General features: G+C 36.9%; 1 pseudogene across 1 annotated transcript in view; it reads left to right on the forward strand.

The window, feature by feature from the left end:
* The window catches only part of LOC308258873 (small ribosomal subunit protein eS6-like), a 110,511-nt pseudogene extending 103,172 nt beyond the window's left edge, over positions 1-7,339 (forward strand). Inside the window, exon 3 of the transcript in view lies at positions 7,126-7,339. The product of the transcript in view is annotated as a small ribosomal subunit protein eS6-like (transcript). The remainder of the gene's footprint in view (positions 1-7,125) is intronic.
* The last annotated feature ends 10,679 nt before the right edge of the window (positions 7,340-18,018 follow it).

Genomic DNA, 18,018 nt, shown 5'->3' on the forward strand with positions numbered 1-18,018 from the left:
TTAAAAATATAGAGATGGTGTTGGGCCAAATTATTTTTGTAATAGTACTACATTATTTGGTTTATCATTGAAATATATCCTAGCAACCTATGCAAATTGACAAAAAAAGCCAGGGATGGTAGCACACGTTTATAATTCCAACATTTGGGAGGCTGAGTGAGACTGAAGAATTGTGGTTTGTGAACAGCCTCAAAAACTTAGCGAGGCCCTTCACAACTCAGTGAGACCCTGAGGACTGGGGATGTATCTCAAAAGTAGAATGTTCCTGGTATATATCCCCAGTATCGCAGAAAAAAAAAGAAAGAAAATTTTTGAGAAAACAAGAGATTTTCTCAAATGTTGAGACAGTATAATATATGAGAAACCTGCAAACTAAAACATTTTTAGTCTTCATTATATAATTATCTAATAACAATTCTTTATTCTCTGAATTAGTCACTTTTTTAGCACATGTGTAATGAGTGCCTATAAAGTGCCAGGTACACTACATAAAAATTTCATTTTAATAATATAAAATAATATTGTTAATATTTAGCACTAAATTCTATAAATCTCAAAATAAGTATATGTTTTTGAAACATTCTAGAATTTTATATGTTGAATTAGTGATAGGGTGTTAAAAAATGAGTTCCTCGATTCTACTTTGGAATCCTTGAATGAAGTCCAAGTAGAAACTGTAAAACTGAGAGGAGGCGGTTGCACACGCTTGTAAATCCCTGCACCTGGAAAGCAGAGACAGGAGGATCATGCAGGTTCGAAGCCACCCTCTCTGGCTTAAGAGATTCTGTTTCCAAATAAAAATATAAAGTAGTCTGGGAGTGTATCCCGGAGGTAGAAGGGTTTCCAGGAACTCCAGTACCACCAAAAAAAAAAAAAAAAAGAAGAAAGGCAAAAAACGTGATTGCAGTGTAAGTGCCATTGTTTGAATGGGACCTTTTTCAACATTCAAGTGTTATAAATGTAGTAGTTTAAAGTGCTGAAGCCTGAAGAAGTTATGAGGATTTCTCTGTTGCAAATACAATTAGCTGTTTTTGAAAGAAGAAAAAAGTCGATACAAGCAATTTGTCCCTTTTGGCCTTCTACTTTTAGCCAAATAATGAAGCTGTGTTCTCTTTTACATCTTCCTGGAAGCAGAAACCAGATCCTTACCAGGCAATGAACTGCCAAGTGCCTTTATCTCAGACCTCTCAGTCACAAGAATGTGAGAAATAACTATCTGTTCTTTTATATAAAATGTAAAATTAACCAGATGCAGATATTTTGTTATATCAACACAGGTAGCCTAAGACAGGAGTATAAAGGATTGAATAAAAAAAAAATGTCCCCTTAGCTCTCATGGAAACATGGTAGTGATTTTGGAAGTAGGCTTTTATTGCTAAGGAGGGGTTCCTGGGGGCGTGGACTTGAAAATTAGATATACTTTCTTGTCAAACCTGCTTGCTTTCTGCCTGGCACGTCTGATTTGAGAGTGGATGCCATATCTTGAATTCCTGTAGACAGCAAACACTGCCTCACATGATCTGAACCTCAAATCTCTAAAATTGGTGAGCAAATAAATCTTGCTTCTTATAAGTTTGGGGTCAGATATCTTATAACAATGAGAATGTGGACCAAGACAGAAATTGGAATCAGGTGTGAGGTTTATGCTTTATCTAAGTCTGAGGATGTGTTTTAATAAGTCTTTGGAACTGGTTTGTGAGAGGACATTGGAAAAACCAGAAGATGGCTAGATAGGTGATTGGTAGAGAATGTGCTCAGAAAACTTCAGAGGGCAAAAAAGACTGCATAAGGAAATTGAGTAAAGGCCACATGTGTAACAATCTGGAAAAGAACTTATCTGCATTTTGCCCGTGTCCTGAAACTTTGTGCTATGTCAAATTTAAAGATTTTGGACCGATTATGCAGGCATATAAAATTTCAAAACAGCAAAGTATCCAAAATGCATTAATAATGTTGTTTTTTACATTCAGTGAATTATACATTGATTTTCAGGAATGTAAGGTAAAGTGTAGAGATTTTGTAAACTTGCTGTTTGGCTAAAACGTTATGTGTCAAAGTAGAGCCCAGAGAGATGATGTTTTAGAACAAAGTAAGATAGATAAAAGGAAAGTGGAAGTAATAGCTGTAATGTAGGTGAGGGCAAGTGTGTCCATGACTGAGACAAAGCCAACAATATCCACGATGAGGACAGGGCCACAGTGGCCAGAAGGAGGCAGGCCCAGTGATGGGCAGGATGAAGGCAGCCACACAACTATAATTTAAAAAGTTTCAGAAACAATGATTAGGCAGGGTATGACTACCTTTCCTGCTGGCAAATCAATTTCAGTGCTCATGTAAACCTGGCTTTGCTGGAAAAAAAAAGGAAATTATGGATTTTTTTTTATATTTTACTGAAAGGACTGAAAACCCAAACAGCGTATAGTAGGGTAAAAAAATACCTGCAAGTAAGCTCAAATGGGGCAATTTGTGAAGCTGTTAGAATGAAGCCAAGATTACAATAAAAAACCCTAAGATGCCCAAAACATGAAAGAACCAGAAAAGGCTGCAAGCTGCAAGCCACAGAGATCAGCTAGAGGATCAAATATGCTGCTATTGCAAACAACCAGGCCACGGTGGTGGTGGTGAGGGGCTGCCAAGGCCTTATGGAAATTACACCTTACTACCAAGTCCCTTGAATGCCAGAAGTAAAGCTGTGGGATCCAATGCTTGCCCTGCTTGATTTCAAGGCTGCTTTGGTCCAATTTTTTCTTTCTATGGCCCTATTTTTTCTATTGAAATGCAAATGTTCTTTGCATCACTGTTCATTGGGTATGTGTAGCTTACTTTTTTTTTCAGAGTCTCACAGTCAAGAGTTTTTTACCTTAAGTCACAGAGAAGACTTCAGACTTCTAAGTCCAAAGTTAAAAGTATGGAAACTCTTGAAAATAGACTAAATACATTTTTTTTTTTTTTGCAGTACATGGGATATAACCCAGGGGCATTCTAACACTGAGCTACACTGCAAGCCCTATTTTTTTCTTTATTTTAAAACAGGGTCTCACTCAGTTGCAGAGAACCTCACTAAGTAGATGAGGGTATCTGCAAACTTGCAATTCTCCTGTTGCAGCCTTGCAAGTACTAGGATTACAAGCATGTGCCACCACATCTGGCTTTAAATTTATTCTTTATTGTGAGGTGGCAATGAAATCTATGGAGCCAGAGGTAGCATGTAGTATTTGAACTTAGAATATCCCACTACCCCTTACGATAACAAGATAGCAATATTGTATGCCAGGTTGGTTGGGGGTGTTTCCTTGGAGTGTTACCTTAGGCATTATATAGAGACTTCCTCCTCCCCCTGATATCTCTCTCTCTCTCTCTCTCTCTCTCTCTCTCTCTCTCTCTCTCTCTCTCTCTCTCTCTCTCTCTCCCCTCTCCCTCTCCCTCTATCCCTCTACTTTCTTTCTCTCTATTTTCTTCCACCATGCCTTGAGATATTAGACACTGGCCTTATATAGATTAAATCTTGAATTCAGTGTTTATATTGAAATATGATTTTTGTTTTCTGTCATTTTGTGTCCTATCTTCTGTATGGTATAATGTCATTTCTTCTTTACTTAGGTGCCTCACTGATCAACTTCACATCTTCTCTGGTTCTGAAGTCTGCTTCTTTTATCTTCTTTATGTTTTATTTAAGTATCTAGTGTATCTAGTGTTGGCTTTGTATTCATGAATTTTTTTAGATTATGCTTATCTTGAAACAATTTTTTTCTCCCTCAATTTTGACTAATAACTTTTCTGGATAGAGCAGTTTTGGTTAGAAGTTGTTTTTTTCTAGGGTCTGGATCACATCATACCAGTCTCTCCTGACATTCATGGCTTAGGTTGTATAGTCTGGGGTGATCTTTATTGTTTTGCCCCTATATGCTACCCATTTTTTTGTTCTCACTGCTTTTAAGATACTTTCCTTGGCCTCTATGTTGGTCATTTTGACTATTACATTGCATGGGGAGGTCCTTCTTTGATTAAAACCATTAAAACCATTAAGAAAACTTAATGGTTTTCTGTATATCTCCTGAACGTGTAAGTTCAAGTCTCTTTCCATATTTGAAAATTTCTCCAAAATTATATTTTTAAGTGATTATAAATACCCTTGGTCTGTACCTCTATCCCTTGTTCAATGCATTTTATCCATAGTTTAAGACATTTCATGTTGTCTTATAGTTGTTGAATGTTTAGGTCTTGTTGCTGTAATGACTTCTGTATGCTGTTGACTGTGCTTTCAATTTTAATAAACTGTCTTTTAACAGTTATATTCTATTTTCAATTTCATCTAATCTTCCAGAATTTTTTTTTATTGTTGTCTTCATTTCATTTGTTCTTTCATTTATTCCAGACCTCTTTCTGATTTTTTCTTACTGTCTCCATTTCCTCTTTCATTTATTGTCCACTTGCTCTGATGCCTTTCATTATATTAAAGATCAGAGTTCAGAACTCTTCTTTAATTTCTTGTATGTCAGTACTCATAATTTCCATTACTTCTTCACTGTTTCTAGTTCTCATATTTCAGTGTTCTCAGGCTTGTTTTTCTGATATTTTGGCATGTTGACTTTTGTGGGTATTCTGTCTGATTCAATCTTAGTAGTAGAAATTTAGAGGAGTAAACAAGTAAACAGAAGAGTTTCTGTTCTCCACTGTCGGGAATCCAGCCCGACAGCTGGTGGGGCATGGAGAGATGATGAGTACCAATGACTCTAACACAAACCCACGAGCCGGGAGTCAAGTCAAGCAAGATCTCATTTATTTCTCTCCAAGCAGTCCTTTATATAGCACCAAGCCACAAGGGGAATTTCCATGAGAAATAGCCTAGCCTATCTGGGATAAAGATCACTAGAATATAGTTTACAGCCAATCCCAGGCCAGTACATGAGCCATTCATGTGTGCAGAAAGCTCCTTTAAAGGTAGAAAGGGAAAAACCGCTCAGTATTCCCACCCATAATGAATGGGGAAACCACGCCTTCCTAGCTTCCTCCAGGTGCCATCTTTGCCCCTTTTTTGCTGAATCACTTTACTTAAAGTTTTGCCTTAGGCCGTAGGCTGCTTGCTCAGGCCAAATCTCCTTAGGCGCTATATAGACACACCCCATCATATCCCCCTTTTTCTTTTATTTTATCGGGACTGTGCCTGTCTTAGGTTGTCCCCATTGAGTACCAGGGATTACCCGTCATTGGATAGTACAGATCGATGCTGTACTTCCTGTCTTAGGTTTCCATGGCCCCTTGGAATCTTACCCGTCATTGGCTACCAGCCCTTCAACATGCTTTGATTTTTCCCATCTGGGGAAATCGTAAGGCGGGAGAGGGGTGGTCATATTCAGAGCGCCAATCCTAAGATTTATTTTCTGTGCTAGCAAGCCTTTGGTAATGCACTTCCATTTGGTTGATTTTAACAGAAACTGGACTAATCTATTAAAATCACAGGGGTCTCCAATGACAAAACTATGATAAACAGCAAGGGGCCCAACAAAGGAAGAAAATAAGGCAAAAGTCCATGAAAGCCGGTCCAGAACGGATTCTCCTGAAGATCTCCTCGCCACCTCTCCAGATCATGTTGGAGCTGCTTAATCTTATCTTGTTCCTGCAAAAATAAGCAGATGCCTCCCTTTTCAGCTGTTAATAAATCCAATATCCATCTTTTTTGTGATACCACATAGGCTAGGGAATCTAATTGGGCTTGTAAGTCTCAGACAATTTCTGAGACAGACTTAACATCATCAATTATTGGGAGGGAGTCTCCTATGTAACTCAAAGGCCATCCCAAGGCCAGCCACACCCATGACAGTTCTGGCAGTAATCTCTAGGTCAATTAAGAGCAGAATGGCTTGTACTGCTCTCCTTTTTCGCCCTCCCCAATCAAAAAGGGGGGGATGGGCATTGATTTCTCCTCAAGGATAATATTTATATCGGAGAGCAGGGAGGCAAGGTTGCAAAGGCCTGCATTTAATATTTCCCTTGCTTTACCTGCGTCTCCAAAGTCTGGCATACTATACCGTATTTGCAGGGACAGGATGATGAACATTAGGGTTCTCATGACTATCTTCTTTTAAAATAAAAAACAAAGGACTAATTTCAGGGATTTCCTCTTCCCTGGAATCATAATTACCAGTTATTGTAGGCAGGTGTTTGATATCTCTTGCTGGGACCCAAAGTGGTCTTTTATCATCATAGGGGAAGGCACACCCAAAGCCCCTTCCTGCAGTTATGAGGGGATCTGGGCCCCTCCACATTCCCGTCAGGGGATCTCTCCATTTTACTTTGATGGAGGAAAAGGGAATCTCTGTGGTCCAATGCCTATGAAAAGGGGACAGGTTGGAGTCTTTTGAAAAATTTAAAATATTTAGGGTTAATAATGCTTTCCTTAATTGATCATGTAGGTGTAGCAACTCCCCCTTTTGTTTTTGTAATTGAACTTTTAGGGTATGATTATATTGTTCTATTAAAGCTTGTCCTTTTGGGTTATATGGAATGCCCATAGTATGAATAATTTTCCATAATTGAAGGAAGGAGGCGAAATGTTGACTAATAAAACAAGGGCCATTATCAGTTTTTATTTGTTCGGGAATACCAAGAATAGCAAAACATTGAAGAAGGTAACTTATAGCATGTTTTGTCTTTTCACCCAAATGAGCTGAGGCCCAAGCAGCCCTGGAATAGGTATCTATGGAAACAAAAATATACTTGAGTTTTCCAAATGGTTGAAAATGAGTTACATCCACTTGCCATAATCCATTGGGGCGTAGTCCTCTCGGGTTGACTCTGGGTGATTGAAAGGGGGGGTATTTGCAAGAAGGGTTGACACAATTTACAAGTGTGAACAATACCTTTTAAATCCTTAGTAGGGATTTGAGGATATTTGTATTTTAATCCTCTCTCCATGGCCTCTTCTACAGATAGGGCTTGAACTTTGTGCAGGCCATCGCCTGTCCCTTCTGAACGCCCGTCCCTTTTGAAGGGCACTCGCCCATCTCTTTAGGATCTATTGTCCCATGTGCAACTGCTGTTGTTCCAGCATGCCAGAGGCTGTTTACCTTGGAGACCTGCTCCGGCCCAGCATGAAATTTATACCCTTTTCCCCTGATTTTCAAGTGCCAGTGAGAGCTCACCGGACGCCGCTGGAACCACGACGCTTTCCAAGGCACAGGCCCCTCTTTTGGGAGGGGCCCATTCCCTGGCGCCCTGCCCTTCACTAAGAAAAGGAAACTCTCCCCCAGGCTTTCTCCGGCTTTTCCGGGATTGGTCGAGTTACCGTACTGGACACCTTGCGGCGACCATCTCCTCCACTTTGGACTTGGGGATCTGAACCCAACTCCCTTTCGATCGGCTCTAGTATAAATTAAATACTTAGAATTTTTATCTCCAATTGTGATGACCATTTTGGGTCTTAACCCGGTTACCAGAGGTACCGTCCAATGAATCTTGGTGGAACTGTTCCCCTTTTATAAGGGGGCTGGGGGAAGCCCCCTTGGGCGGTTAAAGGCTCCCCCATTTAAGTTAAATTTGGACTGGCAGTCCTGGGCCCAATGAAAGCCATTAAGGCATTTGGGGCAGGGCATCCAGGGAGTTTCCACTTTCTTTCCTCCTCCCATAGGAGGCGTGGCCTGGGACGCACATTTTCGGGGAAATGGCCCTCCTTTCTGCATCTGAAACACGTGGCGGGGGCAACCATTGATTGCTGCATTGCCTGTATCAGAGTCTGAATGCCCTCCTGTTACCCTTCCTTTACCGCAACTGCCATAGTTTGGAGTTGATGGCTCATAGAGCCAACGACCCGAGAGGCCACGATCCATCTCTCTAAAGTATGCCCCTTCAATCCCACGCAGGCCAGCTTATGATCAGCTGTCATCTCCTTCCACACTAGTTTTTTGACAAACTTGTCTCCCAGTGGACTGGCTGGAAACCTCCTCCCAAGGCTGTTATACACTCTCTACAAAAGTGGGATAAATAATCACGGAGGCCCCTTTGCGCCCTCGGAGCAGGGCTGAGCCTAGAAGAAACAGCCAACAGGCAGAGCCCAGGATCAGCAGCCACCAAGCTAGGGTGGCGGCAGGGCGCGCAGCCCTGTTCCGAGCTGGGGCTGGGGCTGGGGCTGGGGCTGGCAGGGAGGTGCAGCCACTAGGCAGCCTGGGAGGCGCAGCCTGCTGGGCCAGCCCTTCCACTAGGGTTCCTCCCGCTCCCGCTTCGCCTGCATATGGCGGCGGAGGGGAGGGTATGGAGAATGAATTGGCCAGGGAAAGGGGCTATGGGGAGTCCTTGGCGTCCCCAAAATGATTGGAAGGTTTTTTAGGGGCTTCAGGACCAGAGGGGGGTGTATGCTCGGCGGCCCCATTTTTCGCTGGCTTGGGGATATGTTCAGCGAGTTTATCTGGGAGTAGCGGGGGTAAACAACTTTTAAGCATGGAAACGGTGGGGAGAACGGCAAGGGGGGGGATCTCCCCCCTCTCTGTCTGGGCTCTCCTAACCAGCCCCTCAACTTGATTCCAGGTATCCCAATCATAAAGATTACTTTCAGGGAGCCATGGGGCAGTTTTTAGAAGGTACCCCCAGGCCTGGGTGGCTTGGTTATCAGCAAGATTAAGTCCTGGCTCTTGAGAAAGAGTCGGAGGGATTCTAGGGCAGGGTCAGGTTTAGAACTGGACTTCCCCATATTAATATCCACATTAATACATGGGGGGATACTCACCCGAAGACCGATTGCTCACCAGCGATTTCATTAGGGGGTGAAGAGGGGGGCCTCACACGGGGCACCAGACTGTAGGGAATCCAGCCTGACAGCTGGCGGGGTTTGGCGGGATGATGAGTACCGACGACTCGAACACAAACCCACGAGCCAGGAGTCAAGTCAAGCGAGATCTCATTTATTTCTCTCCAAGCAGTCCTTTATATAGCACCAAGCCATGAGGGGAATTTCCATGAGAAATAGCCTAGCCTATCCGGGATAAAGATCACTAGCATGTAGTTTACAGCCAATCCCAGGCCAGTACATGAGCCATTCATGTGTGTGGAAAGCTCCTTTAAAGGTAGAAAGGGAAAAACCACTCAGTCTCCCCACCCATAATGAATGGGGAAACCACGCCTTCCTAGCTTCCTCCAGGTGCCATCTTTGCCCCTTTTTTGCTGAATCACTTTACTTAAAGTTTTGCCTTAGGCCGTAGGCTGCTTGCTCAGGCCAAATCTCCTTAGGCGCTATATAGACACACCCCATCACTCCACAACTAGGATGGGACTTGTCTGACTTCTTCCCATTCACCATGATTGAGATGTCTGTGGTGATCCTGTAGATCCTACTAGCTGGATTGAGTGCTAAGCATAGGTCTTCCGCCACAATTTCCACTGATCAGAGCCTGAGTCTCTCTAAGCCTCTGCTATATCCAACAGCAGACCCTACTCCCACCTTCTCCAGATTGTGCCACAAAGTCTTAGACCTAGGAGTTTATCAAGACTGGACAAGTCTCTGGGGGCGCCAGGCTGGGCATTTTTCTGCAGGAACTGCAATCTCTCTTATGCTATATTAAAGCACTGCTCTGGATCTCTGGAGGCTGTGGCAATCTCAGCCGCCACTACTCCTTCACTGGATTGTACCATAAAGTCTCAGACCCAGGGAGTTTATCAGGGCTACAAAAGTCCCTTGGGATGCCAGCCTGGGAGTTTTCCCACAGAAACCATGACTTCACTTATGTTATTGAACACTGTTCTGGATCTCTGGAGGGTGTGGTAATCCCTGCCACAATTAATCCTTTACTTGGTTCAACTACTAAATCTCAGACCCAGGGAGTTTCTTGTGGCTATGCAAGTCCCTGGTGGCACAGCACTGGGAGTTTTCCTGAGGTGACCACAGTTTCACTTATGATTTTGATGCACACTGGTCTGGATCTCTGGAGAGAATGGTGAGCTCGGCCACCACTGGCAAAATGGCACTGCTGCAGCACCTTCAGCTGCAAGGGGTGCAGGTGTCTTTATGATGTTGAGCTCTGCTCTGTATCCCTGGAGTGCGTGGTGAGCTCATCTTCTGGAAGTTGTAGCTGGTGTTTGCACAGAAAAAAAAAAAAACTGATGTCTTATGACCTGTTGATCTGCTCACTTCAGGTCCTTGTTTTTTTTTTTTTTTTTTTTTTTTTTTTTTTTTTTGTCTCTGGATTCTAGTGCTGTGAGGCAAAATGGTGCTGGCATAGCATCCTCAGGCACAAAGTGGTCAGGTTTTACTTTTGCTCTCTAGGTGGTTTTCTAATCTTCTTATTCTCTGTCTCTTGTATTTATTACTTTTATTCCTCTACTCACAGTATTTTCTGGCTTTGTAGAATGCTGTTTTTGAGGCAATGGAGATTGACTGTCAGCAGGACTCATAAGTGCTGCTTCTCTCAGTCGCCATTTTCACAGAAGTTCCTAATGTATAGTTTTATAAAATTTATTATTTTTATTCAGATTTTAAAAGAAATTTATAATTGGAGCAAACAAAATTGTTGCTAATACACACACACACACACACACACACACACACACACACACACACACATATATATATATATATATATATATATATTTTTTTTTTTTTTTTTTTTGCGGTACTGTGTGTGGAACCCAGAGGCATTCTATCTCTGAGATATACCCCTAGCCCTAGTTTCTAATTTTATTTTAAAACAGGGTTTTCCTGAGTTGCAAAGGGCCTTGCTAAGTAGCTGAGCCTGTCCAGGAACCAAGATCCTCCTGTCTTAGCCTCCTAAATGCTGGGATTACAAGCATTCACCATCATGATGAGCAATTTTAAAAATTTTGTCTTTTTATTAACATGAATCTATTGAAACTTTTTTAAAGATTCATTTGTATGTATATAAAATAATTTCTGCAAAGTTTTTTAGAATTGTTTTGTAGTTTTTTAATGTTTTATTAATGTGTTTTGAGACATTTAATTTTGGGTTAAGAAAGAAAAAGCTTCCAAAAATTATGAAAAAGCTGGATTTTAAGGTTTCTCTTTTGTAAATACAGGTTTTTTTACATTATTAAAATTTGAGATAGAATTAAAAGTTAATATTTTAATCATTTTCTTTTTAATTGACTTAATGATTATGTTTATATTTGTTTTTATGATATCTTGAATCTTAGTTACAAGTGCCATGAAAATGAGTCAGATTTATTTGGCTAAGTACAAGAAAAACTAATAAAAATATAAAAACTATAAAATACTCACACAAGTAAATATTAAATAAAACAAATGTGTATTATTAATCAATAAATCTTTCAAATTATTACTAAAATTGTTTAATCTTCTTACTTAAATATTCTAATATTAAAACAAAGAATAAATTTAGAAGTAATGGGCAAAATGTTCAATTAATGAAATCTGTATTGCAAAGCCAGATGTGACGATGCACCCCTGGAATCCCAGTATTTAGAAGGCTGAGACATGAGAATTGTTCTTGTTCAGCCTCAGCAACATCATGAGACCCTCTACAACTTAATGAGGCTCTGTTTCTAAGTAAAAAATAAAATAGGGCTGAAGTGTAGCTTGGAGGTAGAATGTCTCTGGGTTCAATCTCTAAAACTACAAAAATAAATATTCTTATTGCAGAATTTCAAAGTTAAACTATATTTAGAAATTGTTAATTAGTTTTTATATGACTGCATGATGAGCTAAATTTTTTGTTTTTTTTTTTCAGCTAAATCTGTAGATTTCTGAATTTAATAAAAAATCCAGAAGAGGGAGATGTTTACTCTCAAATGAAAAATATTTTGTTCAGTGGATCTGAATTGGATTCTATAAAATGAAAATAAAAGCTTTATAAATTATCTTTAATAAATTAAAATATAGGTGCTAAGTCCATATTTTATTTAAAATTTTATCTTTTTCTTTTATTTGTTATAGGTACTTTTTTGTTTGTGAACAAGTACTAGTACACATTGGTTTTCATAATTAAAATAATTTTTCTAAAATGCCTTCTGAATTATTCAAAGTGTAATAATTTTATCTTAACATTCTAAATAAAATTTAGTGTTGAATACTAAAAATATCTTTATAGAGGTATATTTATTTACTGTAAGTAATTAATTATTTGTTAAAATTTTAGAAGAATAATATAAATGCAATTATATTGCTATCCTAAAATACTTTTCAATCTATCACTTATCTTTTTTAGGTATACATCAGTATATAAAGAGATATACAGCTTGTTTTTGGTTCTTTTTATTTTCTAAAGCAACTTGAATCATTAAATAATTAAAGATGGAAATTTTTCATCTTCTCTGATGAGAATAAAGAAATAACAATAGATATAATACTATTATTATAATACTATAATATTATATAATACTATAGTATATAGTGGTAGTTTGTTGAATTGTGAAGATATTACAGCAAAGCACATTTATGGTTTACAAAGATGTTTGGCTTATGAAGCTTAACATTGTCAGTCTGTATTTTGCATAGAGCACATGTGTGTGCACATGCACACACACACACACACACACACACACACACACACACACACACGGCCCTGTGTTTTGTTTTTCCTCAAACCATCCTGATAAGTGAGCTCTGAATCTGTACTTCTCCTCTGCAGTTCCCCCCCCCCACAGGTATTATATATGATGTATATAAAGAGTTAATGCTAATTTGCACTATTGTATTTTTTGGTCAACATTTTTACTTTCCTGAGGCAATGTGAGCCTTGCATTGTATATTTAACCTGTTGTATTTGAGCTTCTAAAAATATTAAAAGGGTTGTTCAGATGCTATTTTCATATTTATGCATCACCTTTTTCTTCTTTCTGTTACATAGCATCATAACTATGTAGAAATTATGGCTAAAATATCAATATTATAACTTGAAAAACAAGTAACTTTTTTTGGGAAAAATATCAAATCAAAGCTGATAAAAAAAATGTTTCATTTTTGTGAATTCCTGTTAGTATTCCAGAAACTCAATGATGTGCATCAATTAATTTATAATTGTTTTTTTAGAAAATTTGTTAAATATACTATGTTGATTTAAATGTGCTTAAAATGGGACTTTTTAAAAAAATTATCTACATGGTGTAAAAGGATTATGTGACTAAAAGTAGTGATTGGCTCAATATTAGTGAACTTCTGTATATGGCAGAATTTATAAAATTTATGAATAAGTGATAGCTCTAAAAGTTTTTCTCTATTCTTTTTTATGTCATTCTTTGCACTTTTATAAAATATAGAACAATGTCTCATCTTTCTCTTACCTCATTTTAAACATTCTTTAATTCTTCCTCTTCACCATTTATTTCTCTCAATTGTTTTCTTTTTAAAGTAAAAGTTAAAATATATCCTTCCTTTTAATTTTGTGTTTGTCTGTTGTCATAATCACCAAACAATATCACAGTGTTAATTTTACATAAATATCTACTCAGAATATACAATTTTTACTTGTTCAACATGAAGATATTACTCCTGTCATAAAAAAGAACCTCCAAGATTCTCAAATGTATTGAAAATGAAATTGAAATAGTTTAGGATGACACTAAATAATTGCATCACTTCATTACTACCTCCTCCCTGTCATTGCTTACTCTATTATCTGTTATACCCTAAGATCCTTTTTTTAACCAATGTCATTATGGCTATCACATTGGCATATCACTTTACCGCTATAATTTTGTTTACTGCCTGGAACTAAAATCAACAATTGTCTGAGTAAACATGAAAGTCATTCTATGAATATATTTTTTCACTCTTTAGAAAGTATTTGCTGTCGTTTTTCCACTGTTAATCCTCATATTGTGTGTTTTATAGTTCATTTTACTTGCTTACCTATAATGCATTTATTACATTAAATATTTTCCAGGCTATTGTCACTACCTAAGAACCACGCCTCTATTTGTTGACACTTGGAACCATCACATAGTATTTGTCAAGTAAGTAATTATTTTCTTATTTTTTACTAACCTTCTTGTTTCTCACTTTTTCAAAACCTAAAATATCTACCCATATATATGTTCTTATTTAAATCAGATCTATTTTCAAATTCATGCTCTAAATTTTTGCTGTCATTCACCATTCCAATATTTACTTTCAGACTGTGTTGCTTCTTCTCCATGAAGAGTCTTAGATATAGTTCTACTAAGCATTTGAATGCTTAGCTAACAGTACCTTCTATTTCTTGATCATCTGTGTTGTCTTTACTATGACATTTAAGATTTTAAATCAGAAACATTATTTTGTTTCTTATAAATCTGTAGTTATTTTCAGTCAGAAATAGGCTAATACTCTAGGCTGAATAAATGCTGATGAGTTTACTAATAGAATCCTAAAGAATTAACAAATGATAATATAATATGATTTTTTAGATGTTCTTACACACCCAGGAACAAAATTTCAGAAGTTTCTTTAAAAGATTCAAATGTGAAGATACAAAAATAGTGCCCCTGAACATAAGTGATAGACAGCTGGCTGATAATGTGGTGATGAATCACTTGACATTCTTTTCAGTTCTTCCTTCAGAACCCTTAATAAGAATGTGCACTATTAATCATCAACAAAGCACCCTGCCTAGTTTGTGGGTGGATCTCTGAAGTATCAAAACTAAAAGAGGTCAGAATAATCAAATAGTAACCTTGTCCATCTATAAAAGCTATAATGTGACAGAGAGATCTAGTATTTTTGATGCAGAAAAATAAAATATTGAGAAGAGTGTGTGGAATATACTATAGCTTTGAATGTCCCCTCTACAAAATTTAGTTGTAGGAAGGTAAGCTCTTTCCTATCTACTACCTGGAATCTTTTATCCCAGTGCATTCTCAAACAACAGCCTACAATTGGCAGTGGGATTTAAGCTTCAAGACTACGACATGCTTTTTCCCAGCAGTAGCTATTCATTGCAAGCAGAGCTATCAGCTGTGTGAGCAGAGATAACAGTCCCATGCTGAAAGGCTTGCTCATTGCTGGAACAGCTCTCAGGATATGGATTTTTTGAAGGTTGTCAAAGCAGAACAAACTTCTAAAGAGATTTTTACCATATAAGAATGGGCATTCTTACAAAAAAAGATGTGTTCCTTTTGTCAATCCACATTATCATCTTTATGCAAAAATATTTCACGAGAAATATAATTTCCTAAGTTCTACCACTTGAAAATAAAAATATACCTTATATAATAGGTTGATTCTCTACTGAATCATGTTCATAAACTTTCTCTAATACAAATAATTCATCACCGTTTTTAGTATTTATCTGAGTCTCTTTATTCTTGCCCTAATATATGAACATCGTGTGTCTTGCTTTTACTCTTGTTAATGAAACCTAGTGGAGCTACATTTAATTTTGATATTTAAACTTTTCAGGGTGTTTTATAATTCACAATATCTAAAGTTTAAAAGATTTTTCTAATATATTCCACATGAGACACACAAACATTTTGAGCTACTGATAGCAAGCAGAATAATGCAACTAACAATAGTGTTTACAATGATCTCTCTGTACTGTTAAACAGAGGGACACCTGCTAGATGGTATACATTAGGACTTATATATCTAGGACATGTTAAGTAGAATTCTCTCTGATGATAGGAAGAAGTTTGATACCCATTTAAGCAATGAAAATATTAAATAATATTCCAGATGCTTGCTTTCAAATAATTATACATTATGTAAGAATGCCAAGCAATTGAGGAAGATTAAACCACTAGGAACATAGATTACAAAGTTTATAAGATTATATCTCTGATATGCCTGTTATATTTTCTTGCTCTATGTTAAAATCTATACTCTGAAAGAAATTACACTTTTGAAAAATATATTAATATCTTTCCATATCAAGTCCTTTTATAAAACAACAACAAAAATCCTTTGCTTAGGAGTCATCAAGGCATTATGCTCAAATTGTTTCCATGAAATAAACAGAAATAAGGGTGTTAGGTTACCTAAAATTCATGTTTTGATTATATTTAATAAAGATTTATATTTTAATTCATTGATAATATGTCAATTACAATTCTATAGTAAGTAAAAAGCATAATAAATTTGTTTTAGCTATAAAATTAAACATTTAAGTATATTTAAGTAGCATAATGTTAGAGAGATTAGTATGACTTATTGAATGATCTGATTAAAAGTTGATTATACCTGATCTAGTGCATGAATTGCAGTAATCAGAAAAATGCATGGATAAAGAAAAATTTAAAATAGAAGGTTTTCTGGGATACAATGTAGAGATATAAACTTAGCAACTTAAAAGCTTGGCAACTGTGAAGAAAAAATTGAAAAGTAACAAGATTGATTAATGTGAATATTTCAAGTGAGAAGTAGTAGAACACAAAAACTAGGAAGGGGTACTAAAATTTTTAAATGTAAAGAAAAGGAGACACCAAGCATAGACTAAGAATAATTAAACATTTCTAAAAAAAAAAAGGAGTATTTTTTCAGATATAATGTAGAAAGTACTTTAGTAAAGAAAGATCAGTATTGTAATAATCTACATATAGGACAGAAACTGAAAAATATATCCTATATTTTAGTGTCATAAAAATGTTAGCGGAGCTGGCATGGTGGTGCATGCTTGTAATCCCCAGGCTTGGGAGGCTGAGACAGGAGGATCACGCAGGTTTGAAGCCAGTCTCAGCTGGCTTAAGAGACCCTGTTTCCATATAAAATATAAAATAATTCTGAAAGTGTAGCCTGGGGGTAAAAGGCCCCCAGGTTCTATTTATAGTCCTACCACCAAAAAAAAAAGTTGGTGGAGAGATATATGTGAAATGTTGAATAGTAAATAAATGTATGCAATAGAAGATCACATATGCAAATAGCTGTTTTGAAAATTATTTGAGGGAAAGTTCAAATGATGGAGTAAAAGTAATATCAAGGCAAGATATAGGCATGGCCTGGAGGAATTTGTTATTTGGTCAACATTATGATTAAGAAAAAAGAGAGGTCCAGGGTCTTAATGATAAAAAATATAATAAGAAGGAAGCTTTGAGGAACTGAAATGGAAATGAGAAGTGATACCAAATGTAGCAAACGTCACTAATCATAGAAAATGTTTTCAGACACACCAATTTTGATTCAAGAAAGAGAAAGGAAGGAGCAATACTAATAGCAGTTAAATTGAGTTTTTTTTTAATATAGGAAACCTTTAAAGTTTAATTCCTTTCTTCATTTCCCACCCTATTTACTCCCATCATCCTCATTATTATTATGCATGGCTTAGTGATTGATATTGATATTTCTGTGAATGTGGATTATGTACTTTAGAAAATTTCTCTTTCCCCCTCTCATCACCCTCAATTAGGTTTCCTTATTTGCTCACTTATGATTTCTCCTTTGTCTAAAGTTCTTCTCTTGACCCATTTTCTCCCTAGCTTTCACATATTAGGAAGAACATCTGATTTTTTAACTTTTTGTGACTAATTTCATTTAGCATAATGTTCTCTGGTTTTATCTATTTTTCTGCAAATGACATAATTTTGTTCCTTTTAATGGCTAAAATTGCATTTTGTACATATTCCACAGTTTTGTAATCCACTCATCTGTTGATGGACATCTTGGCTGATTTCATAGTTTGACAATTGTGAATTGTGAGGGGATGGACATAGATGTGCATGCATTAGTTTGGTAGTTTGGTTTCCATTTTTTTAATAGATGCCCAGAAGTGATATTGCTGAATCATATGGTAGGTTCATTTCCATTCTTCTGATAATCCTCCATACTGTTTTTCAAAGTGGATTTGCTAATTTGCAATTTCACCTACTATACACTAGAGTTCCAATTTCTCTACACCCTTGCCAGAATTTGTTGTTGTTTGTGTTTTTAATGATTGACATTCTAATTGGAATTAGGTAAAATATCAGCTTAGTTACAATTTGTATCTCTCTGCTAATTATGCTAAAGAGTTTTTTTATACATTTATTGGCCAGTTGAATTTCTTCTTTCATAAAGTATTATTTAGTTGACAAGTTTTTTGTTGAATTGTTTTCTTAAAGTCAAGTTTCTTGAGTTCTCTGTAAATTCTAGATATTAGTACTTTGAGA

Source organism: Muscardinus avellanarius, assembly GCF_963383645.1.
Source record: "Muscardinus avellanarius genome assembly, chromosome: 2".
Taxonomy (NCBI): domain Eukaryota; kingdom Metazoa; phylum Chordata; class Mammalia; order Rodentia; family Gliridae; genus Muscardinus; species Muscardinus avellanarius.